The 25,651-nt window shown below is 42.4% G+C and overlaps 1 protein-coding gene across 1 annotated transcript in view; it reads left to right on the forward strand.

Moving 5' to 3' along the window:
* Positions 1–9,277: 9,277 nt before the first annotated feature.
* Positions 9,278–25,651, forward strand: part of glceb (glucuronic acid epimerase b) — a 34,378-nt gene continuing 18,004 nt past the window's right edge. The window contains exon 1 of the mRNA XM_080843248.1: positions 9,278–9,376. The gene's annotated coding sequence lies outside the window, so the exon portion shown is untranslated. The remainder of the gene's footprint in view (positions 9,377–25,651) is intronic.

The following is a 25,651-nucleotide window of genomic DNA, read 5'->3' on the forward strand; positions in this document are numbered from 1 at the left end:
TATTGTCTCAGTAGGCCTATGGGACACATGGTTGTCAGTGATCATAACAAATAGTTATACCAATGTCATGTACACATTTAAGACGCTTGTCATCCCCTTGTAGGTGTAGTTACCAAGAGGAGCCACAAAGATAGATACACCTTGCTTTCCTGCTAGCTGTACAGGCTATGCTCTGTAAATCTGTGGCCTGTAACGGACCACCCCACAAAAATGCAAGAAAACCTTTTACTTAACGACATTGCCAACTATATTGCCAAAAGACACCAGTTTGCATACTAGCAAACTTTTTATTAGTGCCAACCAACTGTGTTTGGTAGATAGCGTGTTCATTTTGGACCAAAGCTCCTAAGTGCAACTTTAAAGCAGCCAGTGTAAGTCCTCATATGAGAATGCTAATGACTTAAAAACAGAAATACAGTATCACTCCCAGCCATTGTTACTTACTCTAAGGCCTACAGGAGCTCACTTTGTCCCCAGGTTTACAACTTAAATAAAATCTTAGTCTCAGTCCAGTATTTAAAGGCACCCAGTGCAACTTTATATAAACATTCAATGAAAAATAAACATTCAATTTCTAGTCTTTTTTACACGTAGTGAGTTTCAATAACTCCATACCATTGCATATCGACATTCAAGGAGCAAAGATGGGCGTCGTTGTGTGGTGAGAACTGATAGAAAATCGTAAACAACAACAATCGCCGGTGGGGAGAGGCCATTTTTCCATTGACTGGAATCCTGCTTTATTTATTGTGGGCACCAATAAATATATAAAATGGCGGCGATTGTTGTTGATATCGATTTTCTATCAGTTCTCACCAAAAAAGACTAGAAATTGAATGTTTATTTTTAAGCCTCGAAAGTTGCACTGGGTGCCTTTAAAGACATTTTAATATTAATTAATATGTTTGGTGATTGCATGTATTAACTACAGTGATCATGCGAGGGAAATTAACATCTGAATATGTTCTTGAGGACCTCTTAAATGCTACTCTGCTTTCACTGTTGATATTCAATATTATGTGAAATTGCTGAACCCAGAAAACATGGTTCTATTACAAAAGGCTGTACTGAACCAGGCATTTAATATCAAGTATCTGCCACTAGAGGGCAATATAGGCTATAGTATGAAATACAGTTGTGCACCCAAACTAGGGCACAACCGTTTCCATTTAAAGTATATTGCACAGTTAAGTGCACAGCTACATTAAATCACATATATTCTGTTTTCTGAACCATAATTAACTTTTAATGTTTTGTGTCCTCCCTTTGGATGTAGGAGGAGTTGATTATATCATAAATGACAGTAGTGAACAACTGTCCTGCACAGCACTGAAAAGGCTCACATATAATCCCACACACATGGTCAGGAATGTGCCCATAAAGATGGTGATATGACCATCAGAAAATTAAAGCAGATATAATACAGGAAATAAAAGGTTCAATGTCAATGGTATTAGTATGCAGGAGCATTGAGTTGTGTACTGAAGCCATATGTATTTAGAGTCTTTCTGGGTCTGAATATGATTGTAAAGAACACACAGTTTAGTTAATTGAAAATCATGCAGACAGATCTTGGATGGCAAGACCACACCCTCTTCAGCCCAAATTAAGGCTCAACTAAATGTTGCTGAGCACAAGGACAGAGAGGGAGGAGACATTTGTCCTGCAGTAAGATGGAGTCTTATTCATTATTCATGTTAATTGACTCTGGCAGTTTTAAGAACAGAGTGTTGTAATTCAATGCCTATGGATGGATATAAAGGAGAAACCACCCTTTAAAGTGTTTTATGTCACAAATATGCAAAAAACTACGTTTGGTGTTTAGTTTACACTGACCTGACTGTCACATGCTGTAAAGCTGACATGCATGGACTCATCAAAAGGATGTGACTGTCTTAATTTGTCAATGCTGATTTTTCTTTTTGTACTAATGCCTTAATTGCAGTTACGTTATGCAGAATGTAACACACTGTCCACAAATAGAGGATGTTATACATTCAACTTCACTGATGTTAGACACATAATGCATCATGAACACAATTTGAATTTATTTGTTGGGTTTTGTATAGAGTTTAGGATTAGATTAGATAGTTCATTAGATTCAGTCTTTCATTTTTCCATCTATGACTCATCATCCTGCATTCATGATGAGTTTTTCTTGTGCTTCTGTTTCAGCACACATACAAATACACAGAGAGAGAGTAAGTCATTTTTTAAATATTTTTTATTTCATCTTCTTTTCATCTAAAGTGATTCAGAACTCCTATCAAAATTCCTGCTGATGCCAGAGGAAGCAAATAACCCCAAGGCAACGTTTTTTGTATATTTGTGGGGAAAATGTTTGTTATTGAGAAGAATCATCTAACCACACAATAGTTTGAGCCCTGCGTTTTAAATTAAACACTTCAGGTTGATGCCGATCTGGTCTGACACCAAAACAGGATGTCTGTGTGATGTTGTGGCCAATCAAATATAGGACACACACAAACTAAAGACGTTTTATATGCCCATTGCTTCTGTTTGTGTTGACCCCTGTGACTCACAAACATAAAGGAGCAGATGGAGGATGATGATCTGAGAGAAGTGTTGAGTGTAGACGGTCAATAAGGACCTACACTGAAAGATGAGTTTTGGTACAGTCGGCCTTCCTCTGCTTTGAAAAATGAACATGGTCTCTTTATTTTACTTGTCGGATATTATCAGATACGGTTCCTCATTGTTTCTCGTTATCTCTCACAGTCACACAAACAGAGTGGTACACTAAGTCATGCACATCTGTCTGAGATGCTGTATTCCAGGACCACTCTCCCTGCTTAATGACACACCAACTTATGCTTACACCTCCATTCCACCTATTCCTGTCTTGAATGTGATCTATCTACATTTCTGTTACGTAGATGGCATTCACAGGCAAAATGTCAGTATTGTGCGGATAGTAATCAGTCTCTCTTTTGTGACTGATATATCCGTCTCCTTTACCTCTGAAATCTGCAGCCACTTGCATCTAAACCCACACGATGCAGCACACAGTGTTGACCTTGTAATGATCAATAAACAAGTGCAGTCATTCCTGCTGTTCTGTGCTATACAATGGTACTAGGATCTGGTATTCATTTTAATATGGTTTTTCCTCACTGAGGTTCCTTCAAACCTTGCTACCTGCCTAGTTTTAGCCTGTCCTTATACTTAGAGGCTAATCACATTGCAGCAGAGCAAAGGGTAAGCATAATGACAACTCCTGTTCAGTAATCTGTGACAGCAAAATCACAAAGGAAGCTCTCTATGCCATTATTGCAGGGTTGAATGGCATGGGCTATGCAGACAGAACAGAAACTCAGAAACTATTGTTCCTCGGTTACAGCAAATGAAAGCAGAAAATAAGTCAGCTGGAGATTGTGTTTAGTTGCATCCTGCACATGTAAAGGGTATATAACAAAATATTCTGTATTATGCTAAATTCAGTCATCTGCAGTCGGTTAACATTATTTTTTAGATAAATTATGCTGTAAGCCAAAGCCCACAGATTTAACTTTATTATTTGCTACTATAGAACACCGCATCAAGCATCACAGCAAGGAGACAGTCTGATGTTGTTGATCCAAGATGATCTGATACTGAGTTTAATATTTCTCCGTTATTTCTCTTGTAAGAGCAACATAGCTCATAATTATCAGTGAGGTGTGAAATTCTTTGTCACAGGACCTTTCTCACATTGAATGTGAACACAGAGAAGCACTCTCATGGTGTAAACAGATAAAAAAAATACATAGCCTGGCACTGACATTACACATTACACTGCGTTCTTTTGGTTTTCGATTGGGATGGTGGTGCTGCTGTTGAATGTCAATCAAGATCATATTGAATGTGATGGAAATAACTCACAATGCCAGCAACAAAATTGCTCAAGATTCAAATAAGAAGTGCCAGGATAAGCATGGCTAGTTCATAATCAAAATAAGTCAACCATACAGACCAAAAAAAATCTACGTTTACAATATCTTGAGAGTTATGAGAGTCTTTTAGCTCAGGTTTCATAACCTTCTAACTTAACTGATAAAATACAATAGAAATATCCTCCATATCTGCCTAAGTTGACCATATGATACAGTAAAAACTGAGAAATAGTGTCGCAATGCCAGGTGATTTACACTGATTTAGTGTTTTTAATTTGTTTCCTTTCTTCCTATGTAGTAGGCTTACATGAACACTGTGGTACACTGCATAGATGTCCCCTTAACTGTTTGCAAATCACCTAAATAGATAGGGATATAAGGAAGGTAATGGACATTTTAATGTTTAATAAGTTATATATAGCATGGGTTATTATGTTTGCATAAGAAACAAAAATGTAGCTTTAAACATGATCTAATAAGTTAAAATCTATGAGATGAAGACTGTGATAATGATTATTTCGTCAGAAGAGTACTACATTTTCATTTTGACACATCACATTGGACTCTGCTATCTGGAATGTTTTAGTTTTCAGATATTACTAAATGGTCTCCTGTCTGTGGATTATGCTGTGTAAACATTCCCCGCTGTTGCCACCACGCCTACCCGTTTGTATACTGAATTGCACAGCATTCTACTGTGAACTGTTAAAATTCGATCTACGGTACACCTTCATCCTTCACCCTTGTTGTTGTCTGTGAAACAAACAAAAGGGCTCCATTTGCATGCCCCAGATGAGAGGGCCTGTCCCCCCCACCACCACCACCACCCTTCTCTGCAGCATGAAATGAAAGAGGAGATGGATACGCCAGCATTCCTCTGAGAGGCCTCCTCCCATTGGCAGGCCGTGCTGTGTGAGAGACGACTGATCTTTGGAGGAGGATGGGGCGTTTTGATGAGCTGCAGAGCAATCCTGGAGCTGCCACCACCCTTAGTCCCTCAGTCAACTCAGCCAGAGATTAATGGAGAGAGGTTCAGCCCTGTTTTAAATGCAGCTGGAATAAACACTCCTAACCTTTAGAGTAGGGCGAGGTGAAAGACAGAAAGAGAATGACTCTGCAGAGCCTTCTGGAAAAGGTTGGCAATTCCTTTCTGAGATTGCAAAAACCTTCTCTATCTAAGTTGGGCCCTGGCTTTAATTTGTATGTTAAAAAGCCTATGCTATGTTTTTTTAGTCTCTTCGGTGTTTCACCTTATTTTAAGTTTGCAAACATTTGAAATTAAAATGAAAAGTAGTTCAATATTAAATATGATTTTTTTGACCCTCTCAGTCAGTCCCTTTTTCCATCCATCATGATTGTGTCTTATCCACTATGATGCTCCCTACATTCACTGTGTTTGTAGGGATGGTACTTGTAAAGAGGCCTCACTGAGGGCGAGTGAGTGAGGCGTTGTAAATATTTATAAAGGCTATGCGCCAATGCTCTCTGCCTCTCTTGCAATGCTCTGCTTAAAGTACATTAACAAACACTGTAAGCACACCACATGAATCTTTTATAACCTCAGAGGCCAGATAGGATAAAAGACAACAAAGGTTTGCAGCAGGAGCACACTGCAGCCCTGAAATCAATCAGCTGTCAGTTCCTGCAAGAAGACTACGTATCCACCGAGCCAAAAGGCAGTCCTGCTCTCTTACCAGAAATGCTGTAGTTCTATCCTTATATATGTGTTTTCTGGTGATAATGTATAATAGGTGATTGATAAGTTCATGGCCTAAGGTAGGAGGTGGTGAGTTGTATAACTGCCAATACATGCAGGTGCAGTTAATCTCTTCAAGAAAGTTTGAGGTTATTATCTTTTGTGATATTTCTGTTTCAGCACTATGGAATAAAATAGATAAAGTTGGCCTTTCGTGCAGTCATCTGCTACATCAGTCTCAAGGCTTTATCACCCAAGGAGGTCCATGAGGACATGGTGGCAACATTAAGGAGGGGTGCCCCTTCTAATAGCATAATCACTCAAAGAGGTGAACTACACATGACCTCTAACCATTTGCAGTGCTGGCTGCGTCTACCAACATGGATGACTGGAGAGTGGTCACCACCAACACCACCACCATCCTTGGCAACAGTGACAGCTCACGGAACTGTGTTGGGCAGAAAAATAGCATCTTCAAGACATCCACAGTCCACTCTTGGGGATCCGGGTGATGACATCATCTGGCTGGCAGCAGAGATGTGGGGGTCCTTTTGGCCCTTAAGACCCACGGGCTGACAGTGGCAGCATGGACAGGCTGACAGCACTGACGCGGAAGACCCTCTGCTAGTGGCGGTGACATGGAAGTAGCCAAATTAAAATGTTGTCTCTCATCTGCCAATCAAAAAGTATTTGAAAGTAATCAAATGTAATATGTTACATTACTTTGATGAAGTAACTGAAATAGTCACAATACTTTTTACAGGGTAATTAGTATTCTGTAACATATTACATTTCAAAAGTTACCTTCCCAACCCTGTTCACTTCGGCCTTGCTCTGCCCAGTTAGTACATTTGACCACACCTTTCTAAAGCATACATTTTTGTACAACAGTGCACATCCATCTGTACTTTCCGCCTGCCATTTTTGCTCTCAAACTAGAGGCCTTAGTGTTTAATGCAGTCCTTCTCAGTCCCAAAGAGCTTTTAATGCGAATACTACCATAGTCAAATCATCTTCTAAAGAGCTCACTAAGATTTCAGATGTACTTTGTCTAAGAGGGTTTTGTTTTAATGAAGTCCAGAACCAATTTTAAGAATGAAAGGTAGTATGCTCTATATGTAGTCAGAAAAATCATATTTAAACTCCAGGTTAGGCGGGAATTTAAATGTCTGGTGAAGGAGTTTTCAAGCAAAGGCTAGACACAAAAGTCAATCTCTCCTGTTCCATTAAGTACTTTCCAATACTCTCTTTTGCTGTATTGTTTCTGAAATAAGATTAATATCAGATACAGACAGCAACCCATTAAAGTAGTCAGCCCTAGTCTCCCTCCAACATGACAATGAGACACTACCATAGAATACAAATAGCAAGGATCAAATGGACTTTTTTGGTCGAGTATGTTATTTCTTCCAGTTGGTGTTGGGTCAGTTAAGCTTTTTAGACCCAGAGAACCCTGTGCCCCCCCCCCCCCCCCCCCCCTTCATCCCTGTGGTTGTGACAGACACAATCACCATGATAGCATCAGCTGTCACTCCCAACTGTTTGCCTCATACGCTTGGCAGCTGAAGGGCATCTCAATCATCTCAAGACTTTAGACTTGAATTTGATAACACTCATTTGAAGAAACCAACCGTAAGAGGTCTAGCAATTGACTTGACAGTTTCTAAGGGTGTGTTAAGAAAAACAGCTCATGAGTGCAACAGTACCATGCTACGCGTATGCCTACAAGCTTACCATAGAATGTCAAAATAGATTATTAAAGATGATTCCATTTAGAAGTAGTTTTAGAATTGTGTTTGACATTTTTACTGAAATAATTGATGATTATAAAACTTGTCTTACTGCTTACAGAAGAAATAGGAAAAACACCAACAGGACTCTATGGATAGAAAATTATATTTTAGTAATAATTCATCGCTGTATCTGATTCATAGATTTTTATCTTGTGTGCTTTTCATGAAAATTTCTGTTTCATTCATCTTGAAGGATCCCCGTGGACCATTTATCACATTGACTAATAGCATACAAAAAAAAAAAAGAATCATGTAAGGTAGATCACTCTCACTGAATAGCATTTGAAATGCATTTAAGGGTATTAATGCAATTCATTTTAATGCAATTTATTATTAGGGTATTTAAATGCTGTCTGACACTATCATAACCATTCATTACTGTCACTCTATATGGCCAGATGGTTAAATATATGTTATCTTTGTTTGTGTGGAAAAAAAATATGTAAGGATATGTCTGAGGCCATGTGCTGTAATTAAATGCAGTGACCCTAATCTCAGTCACAAAGATTTTCATGTGATCTTAGGTAACCTCACCATAGATTGTTTAGCAATAATAGTGACTATTGTAGTTTAAATTTCAGTCACCCAGGAGATGAGATTTCAGTATACAAGTATACAGAGTTACACAGTGGTCTAAACAGTGATCTAGATGTAGTATGCCCTTTAGGTTCCTGCAGATTAACAGCCCACAAGGTCATTTATTCTGCAACATCTGATTGACACCCCTAAAAGTTTCGCTGTTATTAATGGTTGTTTTATACTTGAATCAGAACAGGCAGCAGACATTTTCTGAGCATCTGAATAGCCCTTGTTTGTGTGAGCTCAAAGTAGTCACCCACCATATTAGACCTGAACGGAATTGCCTTCAGACTCGCCAACCATGGACAAATTTGCTTTGGGATTGGAACCATGACTTAGGGAGAAAGTTTTAATAGCTAATGTCATAGCCTAAATGCTTAATTTCTGTGAGTATTATACCTTTCCTTTTTGTTATGAAATATGGTTCAACTTCACATGCCAATCTGCCTGACCCTACTCCCCATTCATTGTTGAGAGGCCTTAAGCAATGCCCAGAAGTTAAGGCAATTATTTACATACAGTATATTCATGCCATAGACATTGCATCACTACATTGTGGTCAAACATTAAACACTGGAGCATTCAAGAACACTGGATATTTCCTTTAATGCAGTCGATTCAATTACAAATATCTTTAAGATACTTCTCTTTCCCCATTCTGAATGGAACTCTATCTATTCAACAAAGGATTTCTGAAACAATCATTCCTCCATATATGTATGGAATCCCTGTTAGTCCTACACATAGGGAATTTCAACTTTAACCAAGTGTGACAAAGTCGTTATTGGAAGGCTACTAAAGGTTATTAGTAGTAACGCCTACTACATAATAAGCGAATTGACATGACAAAAGGCATGAGTTGTGAGTGGATACATTTATCATAAATTATTATACATTACGACAATGTATCCACAATAATGACTTGTCCCATATCCTATGTTATTACTTGAATGGAGTGTTTACATAAACGCATTTTACTTGTATGGGTCTATATATGAAAACAATGAATATTAAACAGTGAATGTCACAGTAGCCTACGTTTTAAAATATCCGAAATATCAACAATTAAACACCTAAACGTCAGAACACGTAGGCAAGCAGGATAGTGGCGAACGTGTCGGTATCTCGATGATGATTGGAAGATTATTTTCTTCCCTCGATCCCTCTGCAATCTGACCAATCCCGCTGTTCTCGTATAATCTCGCGTTGCTTAGACAGCATAGTTTTTTGCTTGCAATGAAAGTCTGCTCACACTGGTGTGAACTGAGATGTTGATGTAGCTACGAAGGCATTGGAACACCCATAGAAAGAGACCACTGGCTTGATCTGTAGCAAATCATCCCCACCTAAGCCTCCAGAGATTAAGATTTCTTCAGCAGCTCACAACAAAATTGCAGAAACTACATGCCGAACAGGTCAGTAAAAGTCTGTTTGCCTCCCTGGCTGAGAAATGCTAGCTAGCGATGTTAACATGTCGTCTCATTGCAGTCTTTGACTTGACGTTCCTAGTCGGTAGCATTATCAAACATTGCTTGCTAACACTTGAAGTGGCCGGCAAATATGTATAACTATTTGAAAACACATGCATTTAAAGTTGCTGTGTTGTTGCAGCGCACTCCTCCCAGTTATGTTCCTGTCGACACATAGTTGACGTTAAGAGGAGTTAAGTCAGGCTGTCCTTGCAACTGCTCTGGATGCTAGCCACGAAGTTATTAATCAGCTAACCTCAGCTCATGAACTAGAAGATGGGCGAAATTTAAGGGTGAAAATTAATAACTTGCAGTACTCATAGATAGAGAACGTATATAGCGTATTTAGCTCCAGCAGTCAAGACAAATGGTACGGCAGGTTAAGGTTAAACTAAGCTAACGTTAATTGTTTAATTGTTGATTTTGTAGAAGGGTGAGTTCTTAATTTTTTCTGGCTTAATTCAGTTACGATGTGACCTGAAAGTCAGGTCTATCCTCAGTCCTCAATGTTATGTGGACACTGGCGATATAATACATCGTATGAACTCAGTCATTCAGTATCGGATCTCTTTAAGTTTACCTAATTCCGTGTATTGCCTAGTGTATCCCATAATATTATGAAACCATATTATGTATTCATCCCTAAATGTGCATTCAGGGGTGCCAACATATGTCATCTCCCTCGCTCGAGACCCAGTTCGATCATTAAACCCTTCGCCCTTTCACGATGTTTGATGATTTACATGGCTATGAACCCCGCGGAACTGGATCATTTGTCAATGCAAATATTTATACTAGAAGAAAAGTGCTTTACTTTAAGAATGCCTTAACGTAGTCAGTTGGGCACTTTGCAGTATGGTCATAGCTTCCCGTGTTACCGATGTGGTGGAATTGTCCATTTCTATATGGTCTCTTATGATTTTAGAAAAGAAAATCGTATTTTTCAATAGCTATGCAATAGCACAACTTTTTGGGTACTGTGTGTCGCTGATGACATAGCCTTCTATATTCTTCTGTTTCAACTTCAGATTTAAGTTTAACCGTCCATTTCCAGCTTAAACATCTACCTACCAATATGCCCTTCACATATAATGTTCCAAAGCTAAGACTATGTCTAAAGAACGTCGAGGGCCTAGAAGTATTTGCGCTTTGGTCATGCATTAAACGTTCTAAAAATCGCATTTAGGTGAGGCAGATAGTTTGTGAATGAGAGAACTGTGACGGTACACTGTATGATGAACCTGGATAAGGCACTCTGAATAATGTCAGCATTCAGATGTTAATGTTCCATAGACAGAAGTTAGACATAAATATACATTGCAGTTTTAGCCAAAATGGAAATTAAACAGCTCATTGATGGTGATTTGACACTTAACCTAATTGTTCAGTACTTAAGTATTGAAGTCAATAAAGGTTTTGTAAAGTGACTCCTTTATTCTATTTTCACTGTGATGCATAGTTGCCCAGTGTCACTCCTGTAGGGTCCATTACAAAAGAAGACCCGTGAAAAAGACCAGTGATCTGCCTCTGAAAATGCTGCAGAATAAACTATTCTGATTTATGACATGTGTTAACTTGTGAATTATGCTAAAATCAAACTATTTTGTTGTATTAGGCTAATTATAACAGAAAACAGCTAGTGTTTAGTTGCAGTACACTTGCCAAAGATTTGAACAGTCCATCTTGATGGAGTTATGCAGCACTGCTGAATTATCAAGTAAGCATGAACTCAAAAGAGGTCTGGTATTTCCAAACTGCTCCTTAAAAGATCTTGCTCAGATTAGGTAGGCCGATGGGTTCCTTTCCAACTGAAGTCAACCAGGAAATTCTTTAGGGGCTAATTTTCATCTGACTTAGCAAACAAGACTATCCTCCCATGGATTGACTGTGTATTTACGTCTGTGTACATTTCACACTGACCTCTTATCGGAAGAGCTAACCTCATGACTGCCACAGTGAATGGCCAAAACGCTCATTCCACTTGGATTTGAGGCACTAGGAGTACTTGTTGCCCTTGCTGGCTTAACCCTTACACTTTTGTTCTTCTGTAAGCTCTCTCAAAGGCATGGTCATCAGGTTCATGGTTAACATTTCAGATGAATGTCATAACTTTTGACATTATTGTGCAACTGATGGGTTATTTAAAAAACTGGAAACACATTTTAGCTTGAAGATTGTCCCCAACAATGTTTCAGGAATTCAGAAACATGGTGTTGGTGGGCTATTAATGTTCATTGCTAATTCAGCACATTTATTTAATTTCCAGTCTACACAGAAATCCACCAAATAACCTTGATCTGTGTTGCGTTATATATATGTATATTTTTTACAAAAGTAGTGCTCTCTTAGCAATTGACAGTATTTCGAACTGTAGCATTAATGTAGATACTGAATCTGTTCCTTTTCCTCTCCTTTTGTACGTTTTTTTGTATAACCATTTGAGACAGCTGGGGCGCACAGTGTGCTTTGATTAAGAGGCATATGATATTGCTATGGACTAATTACAATGGAAGGGACTTAGGGAGTTTCGATGGTGAATTTGGCATCAGAGAGGTTTGGAGCACAAAGAAAGCTGAGGAAAAGCAGGGAGAGAGCAAATTAGCCCTCACTCTACCTGATAATGAGGCCTATTTTTAATACAGCACCCAACGTACTGGTAATGAGGTTTTGCAGTGCTTGTTGAAAAGGAGAAATGTAGTGCCTGCAGTGTTCATTTGTACACGTTGAAACTTTCGGGCTTCAGCACCCTGGTCTTCATTTGTACAGGTTGCAACTTTTGTGTTTCAGCACCCCAAACAGATTGTTGTTGTCCACAGTGCTCAGGGTTTGCCATCTGCACCCTGATGTGTTTACTCAACAGCCGATCACTGCAGCCATTTTAAACGTGGCTGGACATTGCATTAGTGACTGGCAGAGTTGTGGTTTGTCAGCCCCGCTTGTTCCTGCTGATTGACTTGCCTCATACAGCGGTTTTGTCTTTGCCGCTGTGAGTGGAGTGTAAAGCCAAGCCTCCCTGCGGAGACTTATAATAGCTTAATGTAGAAAGTCAGCCCCTTTTGGCTCATAGCTGGACACTTCCTGGAGCCCTCCAGCGCAAAAGTCACTATGGCAATTTGGATTGCTGTGATGGCCCGGACACTAGGATCACTGGCTAAGTAACAACGTCGCCAGGGCTCTGGACAGCTCTGATAATCTTGCTCAGTCACGTTCCTGGCAACAGGGCTCTGTGGAGCTTTGAAGGCCAACATAAGCGTTTGGTTGTTGTAATATTTTTTTTCTCTGTTAAGAACACACAAGTGCTGTGAATATAAAGCCGTCTAATGGATCTGGGGCCTTTAGGATCAATAAAACTTGTGGACAGCTGAAGTTTTATGGTGCCCTTGTAATCAATATGCTGACCATGTTGCAGGACAATGAGCTTCGGGGGTTGAGTGAAGTTGACGATTGGTGGTGGGATAAGTGCTTGTATTCTTGGAGTTTTTGTCATGGGAGATATCTCATCATTGTTTGCGAGTTAACACTGTTGCTATGGATTTTTATTTTTCATGCCCAACATTTTTTCAGAGCAGTGTTGGATTTATTGTGGTTTGAATGCCCTGGTTGATCTCAGCACGCCATTGCACAATGGCCGTTCTGTAGGTTCTGCTGGCTGCAGGGGCATGCTGCCATCCTCCAGAGTGGAATGGCGTTGGGCGTGCTGGTACTGCCGGTACTGGAGTCCCTCTCAGGAACGGGTTTGTTTTCCTCATGGTCAAAGAGAAATTGTTTTTCTAAGAGATGGCAGTTTGTTGGCTCAAGGCATTGCTATCACATCCAAATGACCAAATGACAAAAGGATATTGTGGACTGGGTTGCCCTGTGTTCTTGATCATAGGACTGTGAAATAACTCACCAGCCCACCAGCAAGCATTCGGCTGGAAATGAACTGTTCGGGAGAGTGCAGTGGCGCAGATATCACATGGGTTAGTTTGTGTTTTCAATAACCAATACGATTTAAAAAAATAAATGGCATGGCCATTCCCTGCCTAAATATGTAGGCTGTTGTGATGCCCTATCAATGCTGTAAAGCCGGTGGGGGTCTTTTGGCCCCCGAATCCCTGAGGGATTGTTTGTCCTGGCTGCTGAGCCCCTCACTGTGTCCTCCTCGGGGCACCTGTCTCCACGGCCCAGTTCACACGCCCATCATGGACACCAATAATAGGCTGGTATACTGTGCTCTATGCCCTTATTTCAATCCCAGAATGCAGAGTTTCACCAGCCTGCCAGAAAGACGATCTTTTCACTGACACCCATGTCAAAGCACAAACACACTAGACAATTCTGCTGTTGTCCTTTACTCTTCACTGTTCATTATCTTTGGTTGTGAATAGCAAAAGGACAAATATGTAATTTTTTCAAGCATTCTTGGAAACCAACTGCTGGCCAGACTTGCCAGCACTGTGCTGTAGCCCAGCTGGTGGTGACCATACTTGGTGGAGGTACAGGGACTTCTGAAATGAATGGGCATCCTTTGCAAGCTTGCTGTCATCCCTGCTGTCTCGTGGTCTGCCAGACCTGGCCCCTCACCCACCCGTTCCAATCCAGGACTGAGGGTGAAGGGCCATTGGCAGCATTGAACACTGTTGTTCTTCTGTTAGCATTATAAAAGGCATGGTCATCCGGTTCAAAGGCAATGGATGATACTGGCATAATGTAGAGAATGGGGACGAAATAATTACCGGTTTCACTGTAAGATTTTCGACAATAATATTATTTAATACTAGCCTGGATACCAGCCTGAACTCCGCCCACAAAATTTTTGGTCTGGGAGATTCAGTCTGGAGTCGAGCTAGTTGGGAGGGATTCAAGCCCACCGAAAAGTGATCTGACCAATAAAATTGTAAGGGCGGGCTTTATACGTTGATGGACAGATATAGATAGAATAGCCTATACATCGGACAAAGATGGCGCCGTCTCGGGATAGTGGGACATATTTTATATGATTTAAGCTATCTACACGACTTTTTTTATGTCTACATTGACTCGGTTAGTTGTGTATGCAAAACGAGTGTTGCCAAAGATTGTAGGTCTTAACTGAAGCACTCTAGACCATTATTGATCGGTTATGCTAATGCGTAGACAAAAAAAAACATTGAAACAAATGGTAGCTTCTAGCCTTGAGTGCTAATTAAGTAACGTGAGCAGGCATATCTCAACAGATATTGACAGCGCATTCATTTTGAAAGAGGAACAGAGAAACGCGATCAAGGCATTTGTCGATTGAAAAGATGTTTTTGCCGTCCTTCCTACGGGATCAGGTAAAAGTTTATTCTATCAGATGGTAATAATACTACGTTGCTCTGATTGGTTCTAGGTATCCAATTCAGCAAAGAGGAATTTTCTTTCCTGGTTCGTTGAAACACGCCCCATAATCACAGCCCAATGGTTCGGTCTCAGACTCATATTCTGACTAGAATTATGAGTATGACATCGTCAGGCTAATTTAATACGTTAATAATATTTAAAATTTGAATCATCATTAAAACCATGGATGAGTAGCATGCATTAAGAAACCCTTGTTTAATAGTGTACAGCATCAACCCAAGTTAGCAACAGTCTCTCAGGCGCTAGTGCGCAGGTGCGGCCTGCAACGAATGTGGGTTTGTTTAGTCAGTGAAAACATGGAGGCAGTGACAGCTCTTCTTAAGCCTAAGAAGACTAGGTCTGAAGTGTGATCGTATGTGCTGAGGGGAACTATAGCAAACAGTTGAGCCTGGCAGTGAAATAACCCTACTGCATGTGGTCACAAACGTGGCTGTAACTAGCTTGCTATGCACACATTGTCATTCCCATTCAAACCAAACAAAACTCACGGTAATAGCAACACATAGAAAATCTGTTAGGACATTTTAAAAGCGCTTAAACACCAGCCACCACTGTTGAGCCCTCTAGAGGTGCTGTGGACCAAATTCAGCGAGACGCTGATAAAGGAAAATACCCTCTTGACAACTCCTAATGTTGTTGTTAAGTATCTGTTTGATGGTTGTAGTGCACCCTGTTGTTATAATACTTAAGCTAGGTTGTTGGGTATGAATACTTACATATGACAATCAGAGGTTGACAATTGAGGCTGTGGAGTCAATAGCTTGCGGAATAAATCTTTTTCTGTGTACAATAAAAAAAACGAAATGGAAATGCATTGTAGTTTTAAGATGCTATTTCTACACACGTATTTAATTTCCAATTTACAGATAAATCCACCAGATCGGCTTGATCTGTTACATCGAAAAAAGAAAAGTACAGTACTAATTAGGCTATAAAAGTAGTGTTGACTTGGAAATTAGAATCCAGGACTGAGACTATAGGGATTTTGGCAGCATTGAAGTCCATTTGCTGTCTAGGCAGAGGAGCAGCTATTAAAGTGGGCCATTCTTTCCTTTGGCTTTCATGAGCCACTTGGGTCATCCTTCTTCCGCCCCCACCACACCCCTTCCAAAACCTCCGCCCCTCCGTCTCGCCCTTTAATGTCCCAGTCTTTGGTGTGACTTGTCTGGTCTGGCTGTCTTGCTCTCAGAGTGGGCCCCTCCCCCTTCTGGCTGGTGCCCCAAGCGTGGTAGAATGCCAGTGTTTGGTCAGGGGACCAGGGCAGGTGTGGTAGGTTCCGCATTTGCCACTGGGCACTGCTGCCCTAAGCCCCAGCACACAGTCACTGCTCTGGGCTGTAAGGGCTGTCGGGGCTGATTATCTGGGATGGATTTTTTTCCTAGCCAGTTGTCGTTTCATAGCAGTTGGGAATAATGGCTTTAAATCACATGTTTGCCCTTTTGCCTGCTCATGTGTCCCATGAACTGACTTTGCCCGCATAATCAAGCCTCGTGAGTTTGAGGCTGTAAAATGGTTCATTAGGGGTCTTGAGTTTTATGCCCTTTCAGTCATGAACATTGAGGCTCTAATTTCATTGATGGACAGTGAACAAAGCAACAAGCAAAGCTTGCCGCACATGAACTAAAGCTTATTTAATAACTTGGCAAAATAATTTCGCTAATTATTTTTTCCATGAGCAAGGGTCTAAGCACAGACATGGATGAGGCAGCGCTGTGCTCCCACACGCCACATGATGGCTTTAGTTGATGCATGACAGACATCGCTCGTTGCTCTGCCCATTGCCCGTCAATTGAATGAGGGCCCATTGTATTGGGACATTTTAAGATGGTCTAATGCTTTTTCTGACTAAACATTTCTACTTTATGTGTCATTGCCACTACTGACTGCACAAAGGTGTCAAGCAGCCGGTATGGTTGACGCATAGGTCATTGCGCACGCCAACAGTGACGTCAACTCAGCGCCAAAACATTTTATCCCCGTGTTTGGTCGACATGTGAGTTGCTGCAGTCTTCTCCTAAATGCATTGGAACAGTGTTTTTTTAATGTTTTGGCACAGCCTACATGCAAAGTTTTCACCCTCCGGTCCTTATCTGGCAAGACTGTAATGTTAGTAAACCACACAAACGTTTGTACAGTTGTTGCAGTAATCTCCCTCTGTGCCTTTTGGGTACCTATAATCCTGCATTGAAGGGTCATTGAGATGCACAGATACGAATCCATCTCCTACATTCTGCATACACGCCAGCTCTGGGCAACAGGTTACAAAAATCGGAATGTGTGCGACCAGCCAAAAGGACACCAAAGCACACCATGCACCAGCAGAAATGGTGAAATTTTCAGCATGCGCCACCTTGCGCAGGGATGAGAACGGCATATCAGTTTAGCCTTAGTGTTTGTAATGGCAATGTATTTACTGCAGTGTTTCTAAGTCGGTGTGAGGAATTGATCAAGGCTTAGGGCTGGGTGGAATAATTCTGAAGAAGGTTCGTCTTTCAGACAGCAAGGTTTAGTCTGGCAATGGTGTAGTGAATTGTCCTGAGGCAGCCATTTTTCCTCTCTTAGGGAGCTTAAAATATCCTCCATTTTCTCTGGAATGATGTCTTGGTTAATCATTTTAATAGCCCCCTTACAAGTACGTGCCTGGAGTTCTCCAGTGTAACAAACCGGAGGTTTCTCCTCCTACGAGGATGCCTCGAGTGACACACACACACACACACAAAACATGCACTATTAGGATTGTAAATCCACTCTTTTCCCTAAAGGAGGTGTAAAATCTGGCACAAAGGCCCTTTTTGTCTTTTTGCTGTCAGTGTGAGGGTAGGTAGTCAGATTTTATGGGGGCTATTTGAGATGAGGCTGTAGAAGCTTCCAACAGGCAGCTCCTTCATCATCACACTCCCCCCGTTCTGCCTTCACAATGGCCCTCTCGTCTCCTGCCTTTGTGCCTCTCAGGCTCCACAGACTGATGAAGTACTCAGGGGTCAAGAGAGCCTTCGTTTGTCACTTTGCATCGCACAAAGGGCAAGAATGGGATCTCTGGCTGCTCTGTGCTTACCTTCTCGTCTTTTTCTTCTTTTTCGTCCTTCCTCAAAATGTGAGACCTTTCATCAAAACATTCTGCTCTTATACTGGGTAGGTACATTATCCTTTTAATTCCTTGACACACACAGTCACTGTCAAACACATTCTCACACACACACACACACACACACACACACACACACACACACACACACACACACACACACCACCCACCCAAGGAAACAAACACTTGCACACCCCTTGCCAGGGTGTGAAGTCAGTGATGTCTCCTTCTTTTCACGGCTCAACAGCTTTGCACTGCATTAACCCTGTCACCACAGTAGAATGTGCAGAGCTTTAGTGAGTTAGCCACAGCTAGGCTAAAGGGACTTCTCTTATTTGTTGCCTTTGGATTGCGCCACTCTACCCAGTCCATTTCCATCCAGGAAGGTAACAAGGAAGGTACTGTGACGTCACAACTGAACAATGGAAGTGGATTCTCCTTTAAAGTTTCAAGGGCGTTCGGTCATGCTTGTGTTCTTCAGCTATACTTATGAGCTGTAGTCTGGGGGTGGGATGGTTGAAAGTTTGACAGGCGGAAGAAAAACCATGATGGGAGAGTGATGCAACTCACCTGCTCGTCTCTGGTTGTTTCTCCTGCAGCTGCTCCGGCTCATTGGTACAGAAAGATGGATGGATCGAGAGAGAAAGAGAGAGAGAGAGAGAGAGAGAGAGAGAGAGAGTGAGTGTGTCATTGCTTCTGTTTACTGCCCACTCTGACAACTTCCAGTTAGGGTCTTCACAGCAACAGCCAACTACGCAAGCAGCTCACATCCCCTCACCACCCCAAACCACCCACCTCTCTAGCCCACCAAGACGATGACAAAGCCCTCGGCCATCTGCTAATTGTACAGAAGCAAATTACAGTCCCTTTGGATTGCTGGGTGAAGTTTTCATGAGAAACAGGTTTGATATGCTTTCAGTTATAAGGGTGAACATCAAAGGATGCTGGAAGAGGTCTTTGAACAAAGGTCTCCCTGGAATAGCGATGTTAATATCGTGTTTGTTTATCTCTCCGATTGCAGGGAGGTGCTGATGGCTGTTTTGCCTGCTGAGTTTAAAGAGACCGACACACTTTTTTCTAGCTAGATTGAAGTGCTCCTCTATATCATTTTTGCTTCAGAGCACCCTAATTATGCTTCCTTACAACCACCCTTATTATACTAAGGCCACTACACCCAGGCACTTTGTGAGAGCCAAACTGGTGTTTACGCAGAAACTAGACACACACACACAGACACACACACACACACACATACACACACACACACACACACACACACACGATGTGCTGCCTCACTCTAGTAGCCACAGGCCCCTTCTCCCTGGAACATTCTGGAGCGTTGGCTATGGCTGTGGTGGGCTGTGCTGTGTTCCCTCCAGTCTCCCAGGCCCTCGGAAGCACGCTGAAGCCTCCTAAGAGGATTTGTAGTGATGGCGGTGCCAGGTGTGGCAGGTCATGAGAGAGGTTTTTGAGGGGTCAGCATGTGGACGTTTTTTTTTTTCTTCCACTAATCGCCCAAGCCAGTTATATGGATCACCCAAATGACTCAAGGCGCTCAGAAATAATTATATATTCATATGTGTACTCACTTCACCTCCTTTTTGATCTAGATTCTGAATATTCATGGATGTAAAGACATGATTATTAATGATCTGTAAACCTTCTTTGCTAGCTGGAGAGAGAGAGGAAAAAAAACATACTGCTCGAGTTGACTGGGATTTTGATTAGATGCTCCGCAGAGTCAGGATGTGTTGCAGTGTTTTGGCCACTGTTTTTCCATTAGTGTGTGCATCTCTGCGTTTGCTGCCAGTCAAGTGTGGCTTGTGAAGACCTGCCATATGCTATAAACAGACTCCCTGACTGACTTGAAATATTACCGGTCTTTCGTGTGTTGCGTGCTGTCTTGTCTTTTAATGAGCACCTAGACTGTGAAATCAGGTGTAGAGTGAGTCAGACTGTTATAAAATGAGTGTCTTTTTTTCCCCCCTCTCTTGGTGTGAGTGACCCTATCCCTTTAGCATGGGCTGCTGTGCAAATAGACTCCTCCTCACCAGCAAGGTCACTCTTCTGGCCTTCCCACTTGTCCTTGTCCAGCCTTCAAACGCCCAGCCTCACTCATTGAGTTGAATGGAATGGCCCCACCAGGCCGCCTCTCCATGGAGTCTGTTTTGAGAAGCGCCTCTTTGATTAGCATTTCCTATGAAAGCGATCCACAATTGGCCATATAAGCAGTTTCTTTTTGAGGAGTTTTTGTTAAATAAATGCCATCCTTTTCTAAAGGGATGGAAAGAGACTGGCTTAGCTGTGTGCGTGCGTGCGTGCGTGTGTGCGTGCTTGTTAAAAACAGTTTTTCTTGAAGCTGAAATCTTAACAGCATCAATTTTTCAAACAATAGGGTTTACATTACCTAGGACTGCTGGGATTGTTCGTTCGATACACATTATTACCTGTCACCATACACTTGTTTTTGAGCAATAAAAGCCTTGAGGAAGAGAAATATTCCCACCTCTCTGGCTGTTATTGAAAGAGTTCAACATAAATCAGGTTGTTGAGATGTGTTAAGGGATGCCGGGCCTTCAGTTGACGGGTAGAGGGCTTTGTCCCCTGTGAGAACTTTAAAGGGCACACAAATCTCAAGACTCTTCTTTCAACCTACCATTGTTTTTGATTACTTACCTGCTACCCTAAAGTACAGTTGCAGATAGGGTACATTTTTGCATGCGTTTCATAAGCCATAATTTATAAAAACCAAGCAGATTGTGTTCAGAGCAAAAACAAAGAATTCTTATTCAGGTATTTGGATTACAGTGTTTGAATGTGCTGCATTGTTTTCACGTCTTCTTCCCCCGGGGTGATCGCTGATGGGTTGATTGTCGGAAGCTTGCAGGGTGTTTTCTCTGTTCAACAGATGAAAAAGACCCCAGTCGCAGAAGCCGGTGTGAATTTTTCATTCCAGGCACACGTTGAGACACAGATCATCGTTGTCAGGCAGTGGATTCAACCCGTGTGAAGTGATGGATGTCCTGAAAAGCCTCCTCATGTTCTACTTTCCCTCCTCCTCCTCTCTTTCTCTCTCTCTCTCGCTTTCTCTCTGTTTGTCTCTGGGTCCCTCTCTCCGTCTTTCTGTCCTCTCTCTGCCTGCTTTTTGCTTTTCTCGCTCTCCTCTCTCTTTTCTCCAAGTTTGAATCATAAATCCTGATATGAAAGGGAAGACTTTGATTAGTGAATAATATCTTCTGCATATGCACAGCTCAGATATGAGTTAGGGGGGAAAAATCCCCCCCTCCTCAAAGCCTTCTTTTCTCTCCCGCCTTTATACGCTATCGCTGTCACGTCAGCCTTCTCACAGAGATAGTGTGATATCACCCGCCTTTTTTTTTTTTGAAGCACTTCTCTTTCAAATCCTTTTGATTTCACGGGTAGCTGTTTAATATTCCAAACTCCTTAGCATCTTTTCAAAAACCAACAAGGTGCCAGAGATGTGGAGCTTGTCTTTATCTCCAGACAGCTGAGTTAGACCCGCTGCCTCTCGGGCCCAGTACAAGGGTCGAACACTTGAAAAGCCTTTTCTCTCTTAGAGGACTGTGTTTGTCTGTTTCTCTCTCTCTCTCTCTCTCTCTCTCTCTCCCTCACCCCTCACTCTCCCCCTTACTCTCTCTGTTTCAGTTTTTTCTTCTCTTTCTTCCTTGTCGGTCTGTCTGTCTCTGTCCACTATCTGTGCTCTTCATGTTTGCCTTTCATCATGCAGTGTTTGTTGGCAACACAACAGGAGCAACTCCACTGCAAACAGCTAACTCCCAATCCCTGGCCCAACAACATGGAAAGGATGCACACAGCAGTCTCCGTCCGTGCGAATTAACCCTCCTCACGAGCAGGGAAATGCGACGGTCGTCTGACGTTCGTCCGCTCATCACCTGGGCTCCGTGCCCCAGCTCGGATCATAATTATTAGAGTCTAATTTACATCTGTCCCAGCCCCCTTCCTTTGCATAGCTTTGAAGGGCTTGAAGCTTTCTCCCTTCTCCCCACATCAGGGTGGTTGTATGCAAGCAGGGTGAATGTAGGCTAGTTCAGCTTTCAACATCAGAAAGGAGAAAGTTTCTCTTTAAAGTAGCCTAGCTTCAGGCCGGCCAGGATGCCGGCTGAGCATGACTGGACTGTTCTGCCTACCCGTGCTCCATCTCAGCCAGTCTTTCACAGCTGTTGACATTGTTCATTTTTTTTTTCTTTCTCTCTCTTTTCTGGCTTTTGAAGCGGGAATATTTTTGTCTCCTTTGTCCTCCTGTTTTTTTAGCTTGCCCCATCTGTTATTGAATTGGCGTTTCTTGAATTTGTAAAAAATGTATGAATGACCTTTTTAGAAAAAGAATATATATTAAACATTTGTTCATGTGTAGATAAACCAGTTTAACTCTATAGCTCTAAACATTTGGAGCCACTAGAAGGCTTTGTGAGTCATCAAGCCCGGAATCGAAAGGAAGACAGGGAGTGACTAGTGAAAGAAAGAAAGAAATGGAGAGAAAAGAGCGAATGACGATGACTACAGCTGCTACAGCCTTGGTGTAATCCTCTGAGGCGTCGACATCTCTCCTATCTGCTCTCATGAAGGAGGAGGCAACCCGAATGTATGCAAAGCCTCCCAGAGAGAAGATGTGGGGGGAAAAAAAAGAAGGAGAGGAAGAAAAAAGGAGAAGTGCATGGGTATTTAGCCTGCGACCTATATCGCTGAGAGGTTGTGACAGCCGTGACTCATCTCAGAGTTCACATGGTGCCAGTGTGGCGCTGCCTTTGTCTGTGAAATCCACTGTGGCCGCGGCGAGTACCGGGTTCGCTGTGGGAACACCGAGGATCGGCTCTGGCGACACCGCTCTGCCGGAACTAAAGCAACCCGAGCCCAAGTTCCTACAGAATTCCCCCCGTTGTCCAACCTCGCCTCTGTGACTGTGCGGAGAGAAAGAATCAGAGATATGAAGTCACGCTGCTGGACCGTAACAGAAGAATGTCATCAGCACCCCCCTCTTTGACAAAAAATGGCCTCCAAGCTCTTGCCTGTGCTGAAGATGTTCTCAGGTCCCCTCTCACCCGCCTGTATTTCTGACAGTCTGCCATGAATCAGGAATGAGAGGACTAGCATTTCCCCCCTTTCAAGCGTGCATGTATTATTTATCCTGTGCAGAATGGAAATTAACTGAGAAGACTCTTTTCTTTGCTGTCTTTATTTGGATGCCAGACAGTGTTCTCTGCAGACCCGGCCTCCAGCTCCTCCTGGTCAGCAAGTTTCCCACAATCCCCCGGCATGGTGGGGGTCTGCCTTTGTTGTTTTTCATTTTTGTATCACCTTGTTGCCCTGATGCGGCTGTCTTTGCTTGTTGCATCCTATGCATTTGCACTTGTAAACAACATTTAAAAGGATTATAGGATCAGAATCCACTGTCCACTCTACATCGTCATCCAACCTTTCTGGCCTCTTTTATGGTTGAGCGATCGGAAGCCCTTTTTTGGCCTGGAAACCCTTTCTAAACCCAGAACGCAAAAACATGCCCTATTGAGTGTCCTCATGGAAAATGAGTCTACTAATATGAGCACTAAGTCTCTGTCCTTTCTAGGCCTGTGTCTCTGTCCCTCACTTGCTCTGTCTCTCACTGTGTACTTGCGGTCTTTGTGATGACCGTCTCTTCCTGTACTCTTCAGTGTAGAGTTTGCTTTTTGGATTCATATTTCAAGGACGTATATCTTGAAATTACGCCAGTAATGATTATTTCCAGCGCCATATTCAAAGCCGTGGTAATATAATCTTCCAACATGAATAAAACATTTGTTCCAAACCGTGAGCAGATGACCTGCTGCTATTTTAGACTGAAGATAATGTACTGCATGAAAGACACAGAGAGAGAGCCTGAAGGCTTGGGTTGGTCTTGGTAAATTGCCTCTCCTTTTCAACATTTTTCATGACTACATATCCTTGCTTTTGGCTCTCATTTCTGCACTCTTTCTCCGTGGCCCAAGCCTGAGGTTTGCAGAACACGCCCTTAGCGTCTTCTCCCTTCTCCTCTGGGCTGGGCTGGATGCTGGATGATGCGAAAGAAAGGATCATTACTGCAGTGTTCCTCCAGTGGAACATGCTCTGGCTTTAATTATATACCTCTGCTTTCTTTCACTCGTCCACCCCTTGCTTTTTATCCCTCTTTCTTCCATTATTTCCCTCTCTTTCCTTTCCCTCTCTCCTTGGTCCTTATTGTGTGTGTGTGTCTGTGTGTCTGTGTGTGTCTGTGTGTGTGTCTCTGTGTGTGTGCGTGGCTCATCTGGTCTTGAGGTCTTGCTGTAGTGCAGATGCACATTCCAGGGAGAGTACTGCCCTTAGGGAGGGACACGCTAGCACAGCGCTGGTGAGTGTGAGCTGCTGCTGCTGCACTCCAGACTCTGCTCCGACTTGTCCAGGTGCGGATGCAGCATGTTCTTTTCTTCCCATGGAAAACTCCATTTTGGGCGCCCTGCTGGCAGACTGCTGTAGCCTCTTGGGAGTTGGCTGTGTTTGCCACAGGTCGGAGACTGTGGAATGTAGGACAAATAATTGTACCTGTCAAGGAGGCAAGGTAGGTAGGTAGGTTAATTTTAAAAGGGATTTGGGTTGAACTGTCCATTTTTGGTCAAGTGATCTCGAACAAACTTTTCAAGTTCGTGAGTGTGTCTCTCTGTGTTTCTTTCTCTCTCTGTGTTTGTGTGTGTGTGTGTGTGTGTGTGTGTGTGTGTGTGTGTGTGTGTGTGTGTGTGTGTTCATGTGATCAGACTATCCAGTATTTTTGGAAGCAGCTTCCAGATCATCTCCATGTCCACATTGTGCTCCACACTCGGTGGTCAGGACGGCCTCACACACCACCTCAGTTTCCCGCACTGCAATGAAGGAATGAGCTTTAGCAAAGCCCTGCATGATCTGCTGGAGACAGCTGGGGCGATTGAAAATCCTGTTTAATGTCACGCTGCTTGGGTTTGTTGCGCCCCCCGCCCCCCCCCCCCCCCTCTCTTGCTGGAAGTAAGAAGGCTTAGCTAAGTGCAACCTGAAGGAATTGCTAAATAGCCTGGGTTTCTTTGCCCAGCTGTGAACATTTTGGTGATAAAGCAGACATGTCAATGGAGGCTGTTTTTAGCAACAGTGCTTCCAGCAGTCAGGCTGGGGTCAGGGAGTCGGAAACTGACTTGCTGCTCCTGTTATATTCACTCTGCTGGAGGTGAAGGAAACATGGTTCCATGGAGATATCTAATAGTATTGAAAATAACTTTTCATAAAAATATAGTAATTAGCGCTAGGTGGTAATGAACTGTAAATCCTTGTTATGCTTGTTATTTTTTCTTTCACTTAACGAGCAGTCAAACCAGCATCGCTTCACAACTGTCGAGTCCATCAGTGCAACTGGGATCAGCGCTTCAGTCAGTCTCACCTAACCTCCTTGGAGGGCTGAAGCAGCGCTAGCTCAGCTATCTGTGTGATCACACATCGCTCAAAGCATTTGACGGAAAGTTATAAACTTTCTAATACCTGATTTAAGTGCTTTGTCAATAGGCCAATTTTTAGAAGATCGATACTCTCTTTACCCGTTGATTTAACACCCCCTTTAATTTAACAGCCCTCTGCTCGAGAGCCGGGCGAATGTTATATGGTGAAGATTGATGGCGGGGTGATGGGACCCAGTCACTCCACACACATTTCTCGTGATTGATTGTCAGTACATTAATGACCCAGTGGTTGGAGCCGCAGTAAATTCGTCATGCATGCAA

The sequence above is a fragment of the Sprattus sprattus genome (genome assembly GCF_963457725.1).
Source record: "Sprattus sprattus genome assembly, chromosome: 8".
Taxonomy (NCBI): Eukaryota; Metazoa; Chordata; class Actinopteri; order Clupeiformes; family Clupeidae; genus Sprattus; species Sprattus sprattus.